This window comes from Podarcis erhardii, assembly GCF_964252035.2.
Source record: "Podarcis erhardii genome assembly, chromosome: 6".
NCBI classification, from domain to species: Eukaryota; Metazoa; Chordata; class Lepidosauria; order Squamata; family Lacertidae; genus Podarcis; species Podarcis erhardii.
The window spans coordinates 76,356,734-76,376,712 of record NC_138510.1 but is presented as its reverse complement, the minus strand read 5'-3'; the positions used below and the strand labels follow the sequence as shown (position 1 = coordinate 76,376,712).

The 19,979-nt window shown below is 41.9% G+C and overlaps 2 long non-coding RNA genes across 2 annotated transcripts in view; one reads left to right on the top strand and one right to left on the bottom strand.

Moving 5' to 3' along the window:
• Positions 1-3,557, bottom strand: part of LOC309344021 — a 28,522-nt gene extending 24,965 nt beyond the window's left edge. The window contains exon 1 of the long non-coding RNA XR_014157542.1: positions 3,431-3,557. This is a non-coding gene — a long non-coding RNA (uncharacterized lncRNA). The remainder of the gene's footprint in view (positions 1-3,430) is intronic.
• LOC309343982 overlaps positions 1-19,979 on the top strand; it is a 507,096-nt gene that overhangs the window by 190,605 nt on the left and 296,512 nt on the right. The window lies entirely within an intron of this gene.

The following is a 19,979-nucleotide window of genomic DNA, read 5'->3' as shown; positions in this document are numbered from 1 at the left end:
ATCCTATATCTATTGAGTGCATAGCTGTCAACCGTCCCTTATTTGGCGGGAAACTCCCTTATCCCAGTGCCGTTTCCCGCTGTTGTCCCGGATTGATGATGTCCCTTAAATTTCCCGGGTTTCAAAGGAAGCAGCTCCTCTCCCTCCCTCCCTGCCATCCAGGGAGGAGGGAGGCTCTAACTGTGTTGCTTGGCTACGTTGCTCACCCAATAAGGAGTCTAAGAACAACTGGGGGGTGGAGCTTGCATGCCTTGTGCTGATCAAATCAGCCGCGTTGCCTGGGGACTCGCCTTTGCTCAGCGCTTCCCAGCAGAGAGGTGATGGTGGTTGTCCTTGCTGCATCCCCTTTGCCGGGTTGCTGCGCTGTGGGAACCACCGCTTGAGGCTTCATTTGGCTGCTGGTTGACTAAAATCCCTTATTTTGGCTGCTGATCCCTTATTTTTGAGGCTACTGGTCCCTTATTTTCAAATCTGTAAGTTGACAACTATGATTGAGTGTCAAATTTCTTGGGTGAAGTAAATTTAGAAACAAGGGTTGCCAACTATTTTCCTAACTAGGCTGCTGTGTTCACTGGGTGGTATTAGCAGGGGGTCATGCTGGTTGCCATGTCCTACAAACACCCTGGATAATTTCTGTACGTTGTGCAGTTGTTAAAGGCTCAGGAACAGGCCCACCTTGGGGTTTTCAGGTCAATTGACAAGTCTAGTATCTTTCTCCCTTTTCCCCCTAAAGGCTCTCCTATGCCTTCAGAAACTTACCATCAGAAATCATGCCACTGTGTGCCTCAGAGATATTTTCCGCTTCCCTCTATGCCTCTCAAATTATTTCTACTCATCTTCTGTGATTTCTTCTCCTTGCCACCTTTCACACCTAATGTCTGATCTCTTGACTTAACTGAACTGTACAAGGTTGACACCAAGTCTCCAAGCATCTTGCCCAGCAATAACAAACTTTTGTTGTTTCGGAGGCTAAGATTGGCCAGTAGTCATTGCCTAGCAACAGCAAAATAAGCCAGTGTTAGTCAATGGACTTGCTTATTCTGCTGTGGCTAGGCAATGGTTTCTGCCCAATCTTTCCATAAATATGTCATATAACTCATGGGTAAAGAGCATATGCTAGACTTTCCCCGTAATGTAAAACAACCTGTTTCCCAAAACACATAACACAAAAAAATATTTCTTGAAAAACTACTCCGGCATCCATAGAAGAAAAACATACAATGTCAACATGCCATCAAACATTTACCTCATTCAAAACAAGCCATTTCTGGACTTCCGGGTTGGCGCCATAGCCGAATGGCGGATTTCCTCCGAGCTCCGGAGGGAATCTGCTCGACAGGGGTCGGGTCCTGCCGCGCCGGTGACGCGGGGACCCTTAAAAACCACGGGCGCGGAAGCCCGTGGACCTGGTGACTCGGCGGGCACCATTTGCGCCCCCCGACCCGCGAAGGAGCCTTTTTAAAGGCTGCGGAGCGGGGGACGGGGAGCGGCGCGGTGCTGTGAGTCTTCTGCTTCCCCTGCCGAGCGAAGCCGCATGCCATTCGACGGAGAGCGCTGACTTCTTCTTTGGAAAATTTGGACTAAATCTAAAAACAACAACCCGTGAGTAATTTGGAAATTGGACTAAAAACTTTCTTGGATTCGGTACGAGCGGGGGAGGTGCAAAAAGGAAGTCCGTCTCCCCCCTATTGTATACAATTTAAAGCAAGGATTTTGACTACTAAGGTCGAGAGAAGAGCCTTTTCTTTATCTGATAAAAGTTATTAATTGCACGGATTGATAGTATAAGTAATTGTGCTGGAGGAGAAGAGCTAATTTTTTGAGTTAAAGTGCCACCCATCCCGGGACCGGGAGCGATCTGCGAGAGGAGCCTGCGGAGGAGATATAGAAGATTTTGACAGCTGTCAAACTAGCTGTCAAAGTCGGAAAAATAGAGAACTTTGTTTCCAATGTTCTTGCTGGTTACATTAGATACAATATAGTTACAAATTGTTGAAAATAAAGAAGAATTGAAACAAATTAACTTGGCTTTTGGGTTGGAAGCGAAAGGAATACTGAGTAACCAGAATCCCTCTAGTGGGGGTTCAGGGACATTACAAAAATGGAAATAGGTCGAAAAATACTAGCTGACCTGGATGAGGTTAGTTATCTCGTGAGAAAGTTGTGTAAGTTGCAAGAACAAGGTCATGTTTTGTCTACAAGTGCTATAACTTTGAAGCCAACAGTAAAGGAATCTACTGAGCTGGAAAAGGACTTGATGTACAAAACCCAGGCAGCTGAACAAGAAAAGAAACTTGAGAAAATTGAGGAAGTGGAGAAAGAGATGCATGTTGAACAGGAGGAGCAGGAAGGAGGGGTTGCAATGTTGCAGAAGGCAAAGGAGAGCCAGAGGCCTGTCAAGATGGACATAAAAGAAAATAAGAACTGGATGATAAAAACTGGGTTTGAATTGGAAAATGAGGAATGGAAGGATCTCCTTCTGTGGAGATCTGAAGATCTATGGTCTATAAATCTGATCAAGGTGGAAGTTGGAACCTTTCGGCTATTTGGACTTAGAAGGATTGAGAATCAAGATTTGAGCTCAACTTTTAAATATGGAGATCCGGCTGGAAGGAACATGGACATTATAGGGATAGTGCCCCTCCGAGACTTGGTGTTTAATATAAAAGACTTTCAAAGAAACCGGCAGAGAGGGACTGAGAGAGATTTAAGGGCCTCAGACGTGAGGCTGCCGGGCTGATAATAGATGGACTAATGGACAATGGTTTGGGGATCGAAACTGGGGAAGGGAGGGTGGGGTTTGGAAATCCAAAGGGTGTACAAAAATATTCTGATTTATTCTATCTTTTTTTCTTTTTGTGTTGTTACTAGTATTGAAATGGGGAATTCGTGGAAGGGAAACTGGGTCGATCTTAGAAAAAGTTTTCAAGTATAATGACTGATGTATATATGCTAAAAGTTGATATATAAATTGAATTTAATATAACAACAAACTAAGGTTAAAAATTTAGGGAGAAGAACTTGTTGAACAAATTTTTGGACAGGGAATACAAGAAGGGGAGGTGAGGGGAAGTTGTGGAAAAAAGGTATAGAAAATATGGATTGTAAATGCTGAATTTTTCTTTTCTTTTTCTTTTATTTTTTTTCGTTTTTATGTACTATTTGAAATTCTAATAAATATCATTTTAAAAAAACACACAAGCCATTTCTTTTTCTTTCTACCCCAAATTAAGCAAATCTTACTGCCATTCTCAATCTGTAAGTCCTAGAAGATACTATCCCCTGGTTTCTCATCATAAAGGCAGAATGTGATTTTAAAATGGCTGTGACGTGTGTGTGTGTGTGTGTGTGTGTGTGTGTGTGTGTATCTATCATCTATTTATATGATACACACACCACTTTCCCCCCATTCCTTTTAAGTCCCCCATACCAGCTCAGAGTTGGCACCTGAGTGCCTGGTTTAAAGCCATTTCAGTTGAGTCTTTGAGAGATGTATGATTCCTCTGTCCAGACATTTGCAATTAAGGCAAAGTTGCCGCTGCAAACTGTTGACTCATTATATGATGAACCTGGGCAAATAAGAAAGGTGTAGAGGGTGCATACATTTAATAATCAGGAGATATTGACTTTTGCTGAAGGTCAGGATCACAATTTATTAACCCAATAGGTAAATATTGACTGAAACTTTAGACAGCTCTTGCCCACCCCGCTTATCCCACCCCCTTTTAGCCTAAAGGACTCAGGACTTGCTAAATAATTCTGTCTGCTACTTAGTAAGTTGTAGGATTCATTGTTTTACTTGCAGAGAGTTCGTATTGCTCTCTTGGGGAGAGGAGAAATTTGCAATGTATTTTAAGAGGATACTTAAAATCCTGCTAATTATTTTCGATCAGTTCTGCTCTTCTCAAGCAGATTCCTTTTGCTGAACTGGGTTTTCAGATATCCTTTTCTAGTGGCCATTGTCCACGTTTCTTTCTAATTTCACCTGTTCTCCTTTGGATGTTTGGTGGATCCCATTCATTTCTACAGCCTTTGGAAGGATTTACTCTGATGTCCATAGAGAGAGGTTGTTTACCCTTTTAAAATACTTGGTTAGTTCCCCCATCTCTTTTGCAATCAAATTCTTTGCAAATCTCATTCCTTCTACATAGTATACAAATAAAAGTTACAGCACATTTCCACAGCAGTGCTAAATCAATCCTCCTGACCTGATAAAAAATACAACTTTTCACCCAGTAGACCTGACATGGCCTGTAAGTGTGCAATATGACAAAACTCTAAATAATATGCAACTAGTATACTGTAGATTGTGAAAATTGCAGAGTTTTGTTTTATTTTTATTTTCTCTACAGGGTACAAGGCTGTAAGGCTGTGTTTCTCTGTCTGCAGGCTGAGTACCAGAAGTGGGCCTCAGCATCTCCCAAGCATAAGTTCTTGGACCAATAACAGTTCCCTACATATGTCGTACATGTGTGGACGTGGAATCTGGTTAAGGAGTGAATCCGTCACTCCTTAAAATCCATCACAGTTGAAAGGGAGGAAAGGAAAGGAAAGGAAAGGAGAGGGAACCAGACAGAGTGAATGTCAGAGTCTGAGGGAAAGAAGAGAAAGAACTGAAAGGAAGGAGGCGAAAGGAATGGATGGACTGAGGTGAAGGAAAAGCTTTTCTTTGAAGACCTCTATCAAGACGGAGCCCACCATCTTTCCTCTTGGTAACTGGGCTCTGTTGTTCAACTGCTCTTACTGCCAAGAAGTCTATGTACACACTATACCTTTAATGCATATTCAAAGCACATTTCGCCCCTCAAAGAATTCTGGGCACTGTAGCATGTTAATGCTTGCTGGGAATTGTAACTGTGAGGAGTGAATTTCAGGGGGCCATAATTCTTTGAGGGAAAGAATGCACTTTGAATGGATGTAGCAGCATAGAACATGTCTTTGCCACCTGCTGTGTGACAGACCTTCGGATATTGGAAAAGTGTGACCATGCTCCTCCTCAGATATCTCTTCTCCAGGTTAGGTATGCCAAGTTCCTTCAACCGTTCCTCAAAGAAGATTGCTTTTTTTACATACCCCTGACCTTTTTCATTGCTCTCCTCTGAACACATTCCAATTTTTCTATAACCTTCTCAATGTGCGGTACTTGGAACTGGAAACACTTGAGATGAGGTCTGACTAGTCTTCAGTCAGTGGCCCTGCTATAGACTTGGAAACTAAGATTCTATTAAGGCATCAAATTAACATTAGCCTTTTTTGCAGCCACATCACACTATTGCCCAGTGGTGCCAACTTGACTAAAATATTGTGGAGGCCAAAGCCCCCACAGCTTCTAGGAGTTAGTTCCTGCAGTTTATGACTGGCTGCAATCCTGAGATGGTTTTTCCGTGATATACTACTCCCATGCCAGGTATCTGTCCACCTCCTCCATTTTATACATGTACATTGGGATTTTCCCCATAATGCATCCCTTTAAGCCAGTCCTCTTTCTATGATTTTGTGGGGCCCAAGAAGGATTTAGTGGGCTGAAAGAGAGATGATAATATCATGCTTGTAGATTTTCGACAAGTAAATAGGTATGCATTAACAAATGGCTGTCCCCAAGGAATCCTTATTTGCTTCCAAACAAATACCAACCCAATTCTACAGGTTTGGGGTGATCATGGGGAATGTACAATCCTAATGCTCATCTGCACTTGCATTGGTGATGCGGTGGCGTCAGGGCTGAGCCATCTGAGGTGAGCCAGGAACTGGGAAGCAAGAGTAAACCAAAAACAATGGATAGACCAGGAGAAAGGCCCAAGTGGGGACTGACCAATATCCAAGGATGTAGAGCTCAGGAAGACCTTGAGCAAGGCTCAACTGGAAAAATAATCCCTTTTGTACTCCTTCCCACCAAGAAGGAGCCAATGCAGGGGTGGAAGAAGGGGTGTGTGGTGGGGGCAGACCGCCCCGGGTGTCTTCGCTGAGGGGGGTGGCATTTGGCAGTTGTAGGCGGGCGGTGCGCCAAATGTCCACCTTTGGCGGCTTACTCTGCCCCTGTGGGCAGCTTGCTCCACCCCTGGCTGCAGGGCCGCACACCATTCCGTGCACCCAAGCGGCTATCCCACACCTGGGAGGGCACCCTCCACACCCCACACCCCTTGGGAGTGTGCCCAACCTGGGAGCGTGGGCATATGCTCCGCCGCTGAGCCAATGGTCAGCCCAGGTGGACAGAATCAGTCAGGAGAAGCTGCCACCTGCAGTTCAGTCGTTCATCATGCATGGCAGCTGCAAACAGATCTAGCAGTGGAAACCTGCTTATATGCATTGGTTTCTCTTCCTGGCTCACACAGCAACCCTCACATCTATTTCACATTCTTGTAGGACATTTCCTAATGGTTTTTTAAATTAATGGGGCAAATATATTCCCCAAATGCTTTCTTGGGGTGCTGCATTATATCTCTTGAGCTCTCACACACAAACATTCACACACACGTACAAACTGCAGCCAATATCATTTAATTTGAATTTAGATTCTGCCCTAAACAAAGAGTTATGTGGCCTGCATTTTTTTTACTTTTTTTACTGCCATATCATGATTTACTAACTCCATTTTGGGGGTTAAAGGGAGCATGACCTTGCTCCGTATTAATATTTAAAGATTACCTTGTGCATGAAATCAGATGCTGACACAAGTCTCACAGGACTGGTGAGCTTTCCAATCTTTTGAAAGAAGCGGTGCCACATTGCAAATATGTCTTGCAAAATATTCAAGCTACAGGATATAACAAAATGTTAAGCCAGCAGGAAGCATGTCGTGAAAATTTCAATCTGTACAAGCAGTTTGGCAATAATCTATTTTTAAGTGAATTGCAATACCATGAAGGACATTGCTTAACATCGTAGCAAAGGCCAACAGCTTAATCTGAGAGACTGCAGCAAGGAGAATAATTCTCCTAGTCAGTCATAAATGCATTTAGTGCCCTTTTCAAGGTAATAAACAGAATCGACTCTTTTGAAAAGGGGAAAAGGGGACGGGGTGGAAATCATCCCAAATTTTACATACAGTTTGTGCAACAATTTCGCACATTGGGGCTGGGGGGAATCAACCTTGAAATGTTTAGAATTTACAGCTGGTCACCCTGAAGCAATAACCGGTGACAATGTTTATATAGATTACAAACACACACATATACTGTACCCACATACAGTTTTTGTGTGTGTGTTTGTGTAACTATAAGAACTAGCAAGAATAAGGAAGGGAAATCTCCATCTCCTTTCAACTTTTCTCAGTAGTCCAAATGTCCTCTTCATGTCAGTAGTCAATATGTCCTTTGTCATGCTCATCTCGAGGAACTATTGTAAAATCAAGGGATGGGCAACGTGTGGTTTTTTTCCAGCTCTTGTTGGAATCTAACTCACCTTAGCACCTGCCAGTATGACCAATGACCAGGGCGGATGGTCATTGTTATTGGTGTCTGTCTTGAGATACAATGGAGTGTGCCTCTGGGGATGAAGTCAAATCACTGCACCAGCAGCACCAAAGTGACCTCTCTGGGGCACAAGTCTGGGCAATGTGTATGGACATCCTGGGCTGTCCAGAAAATGACCTTCCACCCTCTCAGCCTCACTGATGTGGTCCAAAGGAAAGCAGAACAATATGTTTGGCACCAACTTGGCTGCAGGAGTTGACGGAAGGAGGCATACAAGATGCCACCCAACCATTTTAGGGACACCAGGTTTGTGTAGGGTTTACTCCTTAGCCTTTTCTTCTCCCAAAGATATCCCACAAGACAGCAGGAGTTTAGGATCCGAGTTTTCTTACCTTCCCAGGTTGACAAGCCCCATTTGCACCATACTTCCCTCTACAGCACGTGCAGAAGCCACCTTCTTGGCTGTTGGGCCCACTGTTGGCTTTCTCCTCTCATACCACTGGAACCTGTCTTTGCATGCAGGGGGAGTTCCTACCTCACTGAGGGTTTGAGACCCATCAGCTAGTGTCACCTGGTTTGCTGGCCAGTCAAAGCGGTTTCCCTGGGTTTGACCTCTGAGTGTAGGGTGTAAAGGTGGACAAACTACCTCAGAAGGAGCATGACTTGTCCCTCACCAGAGTTACCACTGCTCCCCTAATAACCCACACTTCCCCATGGTCGTTGTAGTCCTACAACATTTGGAGGGTCACAGGCTGCCCTCCTTGACAGGGTGTGCGATGAGATATGACCAGAGAGCAAATGTTAGCATCCTGAAAAAGAATCAGCTGTAACCAATGAAAGCAACAAAACTGATGGTGGTGAAGACGACAATGATATATGTGTGTGTGTGCGAGAGAAGGAGAGAAGTGGGCGTGTGGGTGTGGAGGCTCTTTACACTTTTTCATACATTCTAGGCCAGAGGTCAGCAAACTTTTTCAGCAGGGGGCCAGTCCACTATCCCTCAGACCTTGTGGGGGCCAGACTATATTTTGTAAAAAATAAATGAACAAATTCCTATGCCCCACAAATAACCAGAGATGCATTTTAAATAAAAGGACACATTGACTCGTAAAAACACGCTGATTCCCGGACAGTCCACGAGCCGGATTTAGAAGGCGATTGGGCCAGATCCAGCCCCCAGGCCTTAGTTTGCCTACCCATGTTCTAGGCCTTCTTGTAGCGTAGACCAAACCTTGGATGCTCAGATGTTATTGGACTACAACCCCCATGAGCCCTAGCTAGCAGGACCAGTGGTCAGGGATGATGGGAGTTGCAGTCCAATAACACCTTGGGACCCAAGGCTGAGAAAGTACTGGTGTAGACCAGCAAATATTCTTCCCACGTTAATCAAAATATGTCAGCGCATTTCTACAGTTTCTCTCAAAAGCATATGTTGGTTTGCTGAGAACTCTCAAGGTCAATTTGATCCCGTTTAATCTCATACTAGCATCAACCCCCTCAAACAATTAGTGACCACATAAGAGAGCAAGGTCATGCTTATCTTCCAAGAAAACATCCTTGAAGATGGTCCGGAAAAAACAGCTGATACAGAATATCTCTGGTGCCCGACTGTTGATGGGCACCATGATTTTATTTTACTTCATTTATTTGACAACATTTATATACCACTTGATTGTGAGAAAACCTCCCAGTGGTTCACAAAAATATAAAAGAAAACATTAAAATTCTCAATTAGCAGCAGGTGTTTAAAAACATTCACAGATTAAAATCAACAATAAGCTAAATATAGAAAATCACCCACCCACCCACCACGCAGCTTCTACATGTCTGGAAACAAAGCAAACAAAATAAAAATGTATTGTAACAGGCACAAAAAAGAACACAGTGAAGACAGGTAATTGGTTTCAATAGGAAGGGATTATATTACAGTGGTACCTCGGGTTACATATGCTTCAGGTTACATACGCTTCAGGTTACAGATTCCGCTAACCCAGAAATAGAACCTCGGGTTAAGAACTTTGCTTCAGGATGAGAACAGAAATCGTGCTCCGGCGATGCGGCAGCAGCAGGAGGCCCCATTAGCTAAAGTGGTGCTTCAGGTTAAGAACAGTTTCAGGTTAAGAACGGACCTCCGGAACAAATTAAGTACTAAACACGAGGTACCACTGTATACCAATTTTTAAACAACTGTATTTGGTTACCTGTTTGTTTCTGTCCTCAGTTCAAGGGGTTATCCTAAATGATGTTTGGCGTTATCCTAAATGGCTCTTAATTATCTCAAGGAGTACCTTCACTCACATTCCCCGCCTTGCTTTGCCCACTAAAAACTGCCAAAAAGTCGCTCCTATTTTTTATGCCAATTGTTTGTTTTAATTTTAAAAGAGGCTGGCGAAACAGATTAAAGAACTGTTCAAATATCTTTAAAAGGCCAATGCTCCAGATACTTTGGAGTACATTTCCCATCACCCTTCCCCACTGGCTGTGCTGGCTAGGGCTGATGAGAGCTGTCATTCAAAACAACTAGTTGTGGAAGGCTGGAGTAGATGATGCTGAGCCAAGGGTCTGACCTGCTATAAGGAAGCACACCCATGCTCCTAACCACACGGCTGCAAACTGCATAGGAACCTAGAAAGAACCCTTATAGCAGATCACAGTATGCATCCATCTAGTCCAGAAATGCAACAGCCCTCCACCATCTCAGTCAGAGGGTTTTTTTTTCCTATGGCTGCTATCAAATACTTTTAAGTGGAGATGTCAGAATAGAAGTTGGAATCTTCAGCATTCAATGCATGGGCAGTGCACTCTGGGACTTCCCTGCCTCTTGGTCCAGCGGTTCTTGCAACCAATCCTGCATGTATTTTACACCACATTGGCTCTTAGGATGAGGCCGCCAGTGCAGCATGACTCTCAGATAACACGGAGCTATTTAGTGAAAGGAACTCACGTAGCCGAAACATTTTGCAATATCATACAATATTCATATTTGGGAGAGTTCTGATAATATAAATGGAATTGAACTACGTGATAAGGTTTCTGGTCTGCTGGATTCACTTCCTGATGTCTTTTCTCCTATTCATATTTCTAAACTTTTTTTGGGGGGGGGAGAAATCCCATTAAATTCTCTTTAAATACCCTTATTGCTGGTTTGATGCTCTCAACCAAGAGTGATCACAATTTGTTAAGATAAATATATACTAGATCATGAATGTTTCATGAATCAGGCTTGGAAAATAAAGGATAACATCTTTTTATATATATGAAAGGAAAGTGAGCCTCTTTTCCATAGTGAAATTATTTTGCTGGGGAGGAGAATGAATGCTATTTCGGATGCTTAGGACACCTGATGTACCGTTCTAGATGAATTCAGATCATTTAGGAAAATGCTACAAGGTACTTTAGCTTATGACTCTCATCTGTTAACGCACGGCTGTTTAAAGTAATAAAAAGCTAATTACAGAGTGGAAGGATTTTGGTAACTAAATTAACGTAGATTTATCCCTCTAAACAAAAGCCCTTGCTTGAAAATTACTATTGCATTGTGTTTCCTTGCTGATGTAAATGTGTATGGGTGACACCACCAGATGGCAGCCTTGGGTACAATCTCAACTAGCGACCCCCCCCCCCCAAACTTAGTGTGTAGCAAATGCTCATATTTTGCAAATATAAGTTTATTTTGGGCATGCTTGTTTCTGAATAAATACTGGGGACCGTGTGTACTGTCAGCTCTGCATTTTTAGCTTTACTTGGGGACAATTTTTTGTTCTGACAGTGCTTTTCATGAAAACAAATTGGGAAACAGATATGGAGCTAGACTGAAATTCCCTTCAAGATGTGTGGGCCATTCTGTTCTTTGATTATGATAGAGGTGAGAAAATATACTTTTGAAATCCTCCAAGGCAACTCACTAAATATATGATAGGAATCAGCAACTGGTAGCCTCAGGGTCCAAACTCTACATCTGCAGACACACATCTTCCCTCATTCATTCATTTATAAAAATGTTTCTATACTGCCACCTCATGTAAAATATCAAGGCCTCTCATGTAAAATATACAATAAAAAGCAGCTCAAAATATTATTTAAAATGACTGGCTAGTCAAGAACATTTTAACAGCTGCACAGTCTTGCTGCATAAAAAAGTTTTTAGGACACACCTGGAAGTCAATAGTGAGGACCGTCTCTATGTGGGAAGTGGATTCCACAACATGGGAATGGTGACATTGTATATATTAGGAATGAGGGAATAAATCTGATTGAGGTCATATTGATTAGTGAACCTAAACTAATTTGCACTTTCTGAAATGATGTGAGAGCTGAATCAACAGGCTTCCTTCAAAATTCACACTTTCCTGAATTTTTCAGTGTGGGTTCTCCTGCAAAGAAATGTAGACAAAACTGCATATAACGAGATGAAGTAGCCAAATAAATGGCAGACCAACACGGCTACCTATCTGTAAATAAGTAAAGGCATGTATTGGTAGAAATAACACACAAAAATTGCTTTGCAAAAATGTGTGTGTTGGGCAAAAATATAGACAAATGCGCCTTTTAAACAGAAAATCACATTAAAATGTTTATGAATTTTTGTGAGGACTTTAAAAAAAACAAAATCAAAATTGCAAACTGGTTGGTTTGGGTCTTACCCTCTGGAGCAGGAGAAAACAAGCTTGCTCCATCTTCCATGTGGCTGCCCTTTAGATATTTGAAAATGGCTACCATATCTCCTCTCAGTCTCCTCTTTTCCAGGCTAAACGTACCCAACTCCCTTAATGTTCTCTTTGTGTGAGATTCGTTGAAGGTGTTAGAACTTACCTTCCATGCTGGCCTAATGGCAGGTTGGAATGGGTCATTCTTCCTTCAGGGCAATAGATTTTAGTACAGAACTATATTTCCTTGGAACCAGTTAAAACAGTTAGCCCTCTGTAGTTTGGTTCTCAGAGCTTTGTTTGTGTAAACAGGGTATACCGAGTCCAGTGTGGACAGTAGCTGAGGTTGACTTGCATATAAAGCTCAAAATCGCTTGGGACCCAAATATCTCAAAGGGCACTTTCCCCAGTATCAACCATCTTGAACCCAATAAATGGCAAATGAGGCCTTGCTGAAAGTGCTGCCAGTGGAGCTGCTCTCTGACTGGTCCTTTGTTTAGTAGCTGTTCCCCATTTATTGAATGACCTCCATGGTGATATGCCCATCTCCCTGCTTACCGACGTTACCCAGGCATGTGGTGTCTGAACACTAGTGTTCCTGACAACCCAAAAACCACTGGTTGAGTGAATGCTTTAAAGCTTGGTTTTTTTAGTACCTGCTTTTAGAATGCTTTTCAAAATGATTTTAGTATTGCTGTGTTGGCTAGCCCTGAGTTCCTTCAGGAAGAAGGGTTGGGATGTAAGTTGAATAAATTAGAATAATTATAATAAAGAAAATATAAAGTAATACTTGAATTCCGTGGTACTTCCTCATGCAAATCAGTGGCACTTAATGAAAGGACTGGAGCCTCAACTCTCAGTTGAGACAAATGTTGGACAAACAAAGGACAACATCCTTCTGAAAGGTAATTTCTGGGAAAACCAAACTTGATAACCAATGTCACAATATTAAGTATATCATAAAATATACAGAAGCTGTTGATCTTGCTGTTTGATCCATCAAGACAGGCAATTTGAACATAATCTGCAAATTAAATTCAAAGCAAGCTCCATGCTTCTGAACTTTAGGCATATATATATATATATATCACAAGTAAACTTTAGGCATATATATATATATATATCACAGAGCCAGAAAATAAATAAATCTTGATCTCATAGTTAAACTGTGAGAGCTATGGGAAAAATGCGTTTTCAAATGAGATCTACTAGGGTGTCTCCTAGGACTGAGGTTTTAAACCAAAGTTGCATCAATTACTGGCTGTTTGTTAGGGCAGCTCCTTGCTGAGTAAAGGTCTCTGGGCTTTCATCGAAACCTCCTTCCCTTCCTGTTTGTTCTTTAGACAGAGTGAGGCAAACACCTCCTCCCAGCACCAAAAGAATGCAAATGCATCGTATATTTTATTTTTCTTTCTTCAGAAATTCATACAAATATTTAAAAGGTAGCGGATGATACAGTCATAGAGATGCACATCTTCAGAGTTGGGGAAATACTTCCTTTGATGCTTTGCAAATGAATCTCTTTAAAAAAAGAAGAAGAAAGAAACCTAGAAAAAGCAAGGTTAGGAGAAAGCCTCAAGAAGTAGAAAATTCCACAATAATTTTACAAGGAAAACGAAACTCGTTAACGCATGGCGTGCTATTTTCTTCAGAAGTGAAGGCCCCATGGGACTATGGTCCTTACTACTTAATCACTACAGTAATTAGACATGATGTGGGTGAGTATTTAATTGAACAGAGGGCCATTTCAGATGTTAAAGCACTTTGGCATAACATTTCATTTCCTTTTCCTCATGTTCAGGGGATGATTAAACGCATACTAACTTTGGTAGGGAAAAGGGAGAACTTGGCCTGTTAAGCTATTAATTGGTATTAAAAACTCTATTTGTTTGCACTGATTGAGGAAGAGAGTAACAGAATTGTTAAGTAAACAAATTAATAGAATATCTTATGCAAATCAGGTTATGTGTAAATGCACCAAGAACCCCAAGAAATCTCATTTAATATATAAAGCATGGTGTTTTAACATACTGTGCCAAAAAAAATTATCTTGTGTTTCCCCCCCTACCATCCTGATCCCTTAATGAGAAGACATTGCATTCAGGGAATAGAGAATTTTCCCGAATTTCTCATAGGTAGAGTGTGGGGCTGGGGGAATCCACCAGTTCTATATGGTCTGCTAAGAACCTCAGCAATTTTCAAGCAGTCCATGGATAGGAAGGAGGTTTGGGAACAACTGATTCAGGATATATTATTTGTGAGTGTGTTGAAACAGTGATGCAATCAATGGGTCCTGTGAATTTTCATACACCCTGTTTGAAAAAGAAACTTTAGAGCAGCCTCTTTTATGTACATAATCTCAGAAAATGTTGCCTTTCATATGAGACAGGGAGGAATGCCAAGAAGTTTTGAGCTAGAAAACGGAATCTTCTTTTTTGATTGTCTTTTCCCCCTGGTTCATTTTCTTGAACAATACGACGTTAGCATCCCACAAGTGGCCTAAAAAAGACCCCAGAGAATTAAATATGCTAGTATCGTTTGGCCACCCAGAATCAAATATCATGGACGGTATGAAATGACTTATCATAAGCTCGGAGCACACAATGGGGATCTTTGTGTTATTATTTGTTTAAGCCCCTGCTGCCCTTTTGCACTTTTGATGGTAATCTGTGTTTTTCAAAACATCAATTCAAAATGACATTTTTTGAATGTTGCTGTTGTGAATAGCTTTTGATGAATAGAGGGTTCCTTTGAAAGGTTACACGTGGGCGGCAAAGCGAGGGCACAGCTGAACTGGATCTTCCCTCCCCCCCCTTTTTTTTTTGATCTTATAAAGGTGACTATGACACCTTTTTCTGTATATTGTTTATACTGAAGGCAATGACTTACCAAAAAAAAAAAAAATCCGCATAATGGTAAAAACAAAAATGTTCCACTTCTGGCCATGAATCCAGTTCTCCTTTCTTGCACTGAAACAACACTTTGAATCATAGAATTGTAGAGTTGGAAGCGATCCCGAGGGTCATCTACAACAACCCTGTGAAATGCAGGAATCTCAATTTCATTAAAAATAGGGCACATCCACACTGTACCGCAAACACACATTTAATTACATGGCTTCCCACAAGGAATCCTGGGAATTTAAGGGTTCTGGGAATTGTTACTCTGTGAAGAATAAACTACTGTTCCCAGGATTCTTTGGGGTAAATCATGTGATTTAAACATGCTTCATATATGCTTTAAATCTGCTGTGGATGTGACCTTAGAGTCCCTGGCCCATTTCAGAGGCTCAAAAATTATTTTTTAAAAAGCAAAGGTATGCATGTTGGTGAAGAAGAAGAAGAAGAAGAAGAAGAAGAAGAAGAAGAAGAAGAAGAAGAAGAAGAAACACACACAGTTGTTTTGCAATACTGAAACCAGCCCAAATGTCTCAAAAGTGTGACAAGTTCTCCAGAGCACATCCTCAAGCAAGGGTCACATGTGGAGGACAAAGAAAAATGAAAAGCAAAGAAGTATTTTAAAATAGCTTGAGGTTCTACAGGGGTGGACTTTGGTAATATGGCAACTGAGCAAGGACAAAATCTGCCCTCTCCCCTAAATATATATATTTTAATTTCACTATACAGACGACTCCCCATTTGCGCGGGGGTTAGGTTCTGAACCACCGCATGCATACACCAAATCTTGTAAAATGAGGTGTCGCTTGTATCAGCTCAGTTAATGGGCAGGGAAGAACCTCTCCCCCCTGTCAGCTGAGAGAGAGTCACGTGGTCCCTTCATGTGTGAGAGCAGGACAGACGGATTGGCTCTCACACAGCTGATGGGAAGGGAAGTGCTCATCAACAAAGAGACGGAAGTTTTGAAGGCACATTTCATATGTTTATTTCATATTTTATTATCCTACCTTTTCTTCCAGCTGTGAAAAAATAATCTCTGTAGAAATTGGAGTTTGCTCCTTAATCTTAGGGGTAACATTAGCAGCGGTCCAATCAGGCTGCAGTTGGTTCTCTTATCACACAGCTTTATTACCTCAACCTCTGGAGAGCCTAATTACTTAAGTATTTCTTGAATAAATTTAAGAAGCGGTCACAGTCCATTTATTGAAGAAAATCTATTACCTCTGGTGTAAAAATGTTTTGCCAGCAGTTTGGATAGTAATAATAGTCGTCTGAGGGTGCTGCTATTACAAAATGGCCAGGTAACTGCCTACTGCCCCCAACCCCCAAAATGGATTCACTCTTTGGAAAACCTGTGAGGTTGCAAAACAAACCAGTTTCTATTCAGTGATTCCTGGATACAAAGGGTGAGGATGGATATAGCATTTAAAGATAAGTCATAGAGCAGCCTTCTCCTGCAATGTGAGCCTGGCTTTGCGGTTTGGATGACACATGTACAGTGTTCTTTAAACAAAGCTTTTTTTGTTTTCCAAGTGGCATGTATGCATTCCGTACATATTCATCCAGTTTCATCTTTGAATTTTTTGAAATAAAAAAGTAAGACCTAGTGAAAAAGTCAGGGTAAAAAATGATGTGCTGCTGAGGATTCATTTATTCTGATCTCACAATGCTCTGTTTCTAAATTACTATTTCTATCCGATGATTAAAAATCACGGCATTTTCTCATTTGAAATGTGTGGCCTTCTCTTTCACTCCCCCCCTCCCCATCTAATTCCACCTACACTGACTCACCCACGTGAAAGTAAAGCAGTGCTGGCACTGGGCATGTACACAGAAAGCAAGAAATAAGTGCATGAAAGCTATCCTCAACTTGCACTGCTACTTTTAAAATCCACATTGCAGGAATGTAGGCATCCGGTTCCATTCCAACCAGTGTTCGGCACTGTTTCTATTCCACTGCAACTCAGCTACCTTATCTGGCTCACTGCCCACAGTAGTGAAATTTTACTTATTATTATTGTTATTATTTTGCATTTGTATGTCTCAAGACACAACAGAGTGCACCTCCGGGGGCGAAGTCAAACTGCTGCATTAGCAGCAACAAAGTGACCTCCTCAGAGTGCAAGCCTGGGCAGCGTGTAGGAAGGTTCTGGGCTCCCCAGACTACAAGCCCACCCCACTCAGCCCCACTGATGTGGTCCAAAGGAAAGCAGAGCAACACGTTTGGCATCAGCTTGGCTGCAGGAGTTGCCAGAAGGAGGTGCATAAGATGTCCCCAACCATCTTAGGGACTTCAGATCTAGCCTTTTCTTGTCATTAAGATATCCTGCCAGGAAGCGGAACTTTGGGATCAGAGTTTCCCTTCTCCTAGATGGGCTATCTTCCCAAGATGACAAGCCTCATCTGCCCCTCATTTCCCTCTACAACACATGCAGAAACCACCCTCTTGACCATTGGATCCATTATTGGTCTATTTCACTCAATCCTCTGGAGCCTGCCTTCACATGCAGGGGAAGTCCCTAGCCCACTGAAGGTTTGAGACCTATTGGTTACCTTCACCTGGTTTAGCCGGCCAGCCGAAGCCATTCCTAGGGTATGGCTGCTGTTGCATGTTGAGAGCTTCTAGGAGCCACAGGTGAGAGCTGAGACTTGGGAGAGGATTAAAAGTGGACAAACGACACCATAAGGTGTATGAACTGTCCACCACCAGAGGTACTACCCTTCTCTTAAAACCACATACGTTATTGTCACGTTATTTCACACCATTTCAATGCAAATAAAACACAATGCAAATTGGGAGGGGAAAATGTAGTAACATCATATTTCATAATATTTCAGTTTGCAGACTGAAAACAACAGCCACAGCTGTTGATTTCCATTGGGGATATGGGAAAAATATGCAAACATTTTCTCCTTTCGTTTCCACTGGAGTCCTCCAACAACCCTACTTAAGTGTTACATATTTGTGACATATGCAAGAATTTCAACATGTTTCCAGTTTCATGGATGGTTTTCTTTTGCCACAGAGTTTATCCTTTTTAAAAGGCATATTTTACTGAGCATGCTGTACCGTGCTTTTCTAAAGTGCGATAAAATCTCACGAGATATGACCAGTAAAACGTAACTCCGTACTTTATGCCTGTTGTAACTGACTGAAGGACACTCTGCCACACAAACACACATGCAAAATGAGGTTCATCTACACATTTGCCAAAGTGTAATTTGGATATATCAGGTCCATTTGATGAAAAAGCTGCAATAGGTGCTCTTCCTGAAAACCTCCATAAAATAGGGGCAACAGCAAAAAGTTTTTCAAGATAAGCAGCTCCTTCCACCCACAGAGGACTTTTGATCCAGCTTTCCAGGTGGAAGGGGAGAAGAGGCAAACTTTGCTGTTTTTCGCCTCCCTTGAAGCCCACCACAAACTGTTCCAGAGGACCCCAACCCTCCAGAGCAGATGTCTGAGAAGATGCAAGGAAACGTAGATGGAGTGAAACTCTGTTGGTGGGAGCAAAGTCTGGATCCAAGCCATAGTATTATCTATTAGTTCCTATAATGACCCCAAGGCAGCATACAATGGAGGTCATCCCATTTTATCTTCACCCCAACCCTGTTAGGTTGTTAACAGTGAATGACTCACTAGACTGCCTTCCCAGCTCAAGAATTTCCTGGAGGAAACCTACAATCTTGATACATTCCAACCCAGCTTCTGACTTGGTTTTAGAAATGGTTGTTCTATTGCACAGCCTATAGCAGTGATATAGCATTTGATAGCGGGCATACACATTGTCAAATACTAAAACAGCTGGCAATGGTAGTACCTGATTTTACTGATAAATGACACATATTTAATATTTGACAGTTGTCAGCTTATGAGATTTCATACTTGACGCCTGCCAAAATCAAAACTATCAAGAGATGCTAATAAGGCATTCACGCTCACATTTTGAAGAGAAAGTTGCACACTCAGAATCTGAACTTGAATTCCAATGGAGAAATGCTGCATTTTCCATTTTAATGGCGCAACTAGACATGTTAATGGCTATTCGCAACAACAAAAAATTGTTTCAGCTCTAATCTTAGTAGATAATGGAGTGGCTTTATGCTTGTGGTATTTGACAGGTTCGCTCACTGTTTCTCAGAGAAGAAGAAGGCTAGCAGCATGATGGATCAAAAGCGTTTTTCACCATAAATGGTCCCCCAACCTCATCAAATCTCTTTGAATTGCCGGGGAGTGACAGAGGTGATCTTTTCTATATCCATTATCCACTCAGTATAATACAGCAGGATATGTCATTTGTGTTTCCAGTGCTATCAATAATAAGAGTCTCTTTAGATTCTATATTTGCCTGTTGGCATTTCCTTAGATGCCCATGTTCAAGGAAAGCTACAACTAAAATAGATGTCATGTAATGCTATTAGCATACTATTCTCATGCTGAGCTTTTCTCAGGACTCCTGATTTTGAACCAATGTGGTTGTATCTTGTGGGCAATGCGTCTCAGCATTGAAAAAAAACCTAATTTCCTGATGAAGAATTACATCTGCAGATAAACCCATCAAGATCACAGGCATAAATCATCTATCGGGTTTGGCAGTGTATTTTTTTGCAATGCTGGTTGTGTAATTCCCCTTATGTCACAGGAGGACAGCCTCTTGACTGCCTCTGGTCAAGCCTTTGATCCAAAGGGTTCTGGCCACTTGCTGGTTTTAAAAAGAGGCAAACAGAAGAATGCAAGGAAGGAAGTACTTGCAACTTATCATATCACATCTGCAGAAAACTGGTTAGCATACGGGTGCATGTATTTCATGGAGCAACGTTTATAGCATGGAGTAGGAAAACCGCATGCATTTAAAGCAGTTCACCTACAAAAGCCATGTGAAGAAACTTAAGACAATAGAAGAAAGTGTAAAGGTTCTGGGCAGGCCAACCCAACCCCATCTCCCTTGTGTTGGGATAAGGGGTGGGTGTCCTTCCACCAATGCAGCCACCAATGAAAACCTCTGAAATGAAGCTATCTTCAT